This window comes from Myotis brandtii, unplaced genomic scaffold (assembly GCF_000412655.1).
Source record: "Myotis brandtii unplaced genomic scaffold, ASM41265v1 scaffold521, whole genome shotgun sequence".
NCBI classification, from domain to species: domain Eukaryota; kingdom Metazoa; phylum Chordata; class Mammalia; order Chiroptera; family Vespertilionidae; genus Myotis; species Myotis brandtii.
In genome coordinates, this window is record NW_005369870.1 from 3,436,327 (window position 1) to 3,437,236 (window position 910).

Sequence of the window (910 nt, forward strand, 5' to 3'; positions counted from 1 at the left end):
GGCCAGTCTGGGTGAGGGGCTGAGGGCTGTTTTCAGGCTGGCCACACCCGTGGGCTGGAAGCAGATATCTGGGATTTATTTATCTTCTATAATTGAAACTTTGTAGCCTTGAGCGGAGCTCTGGGCCGGCCAGGGCAGGCGGGAAGCTTGGCTTCCTCTATTGCCAGGGGCGAACTCCAGCTCCATGGCCGCCACCATCTTTGTGACGGAGTGAGGGTTAATTTGCATACTACTCTTTTATTATATAGGATGTTCTTCTGCTTCTAAGCTACTCAGTCTACTAACTTATTTCCAGTCACTGTAAATGTTCCTAGTGCTTTATACTTGACAAATGCTTCCAAACTTCCTTGTGTTATTTTTCATTTCTTCTTTTCCTCCTTCTTTTATGTATAAAAGTGTGCTGCATTGGTTTACTATAATAATTTTTTTATTGTCTAAAGTTTTACATATGTCGAAGGAGACCAAGATGGCGGCATAGGTAAACACCGGAGACTGCTGCCGCAAACAACCACTTCAAAAATACAACTAAAAGACGGAACGGACATCACCCAGAACCACAGGAAGGCTGGCTGAGGAGAGACTCTTCAACTAGAAGGAAAAATAACAGCACACCGAGGCTCAGAGGAGGCGCAGTGTGGAAAAAACTCAGGTGCGGAGGTGCGCGCGCAAAGCGGGCTGGTGGCTGAGAGCGCGGTTGTCGTTTTCGGTCAGGGGGGAGTCTCAGACTCTGAGCTCCAGATACGGGCGAATCGCTGGGGACTCGGACCCAAACGGGAGAAGCGGGAGTGTCTGGCATCAGTTGGAAGGCAGCTTTCCCTCCGAGGTTTGCAGCGGTTCCGGGGGTTCTGAGAAGCAGAGCCTCTGGGAACGGGACTGAGAGGGGCCATAACCGCTCCCTCCGCCCACCCTG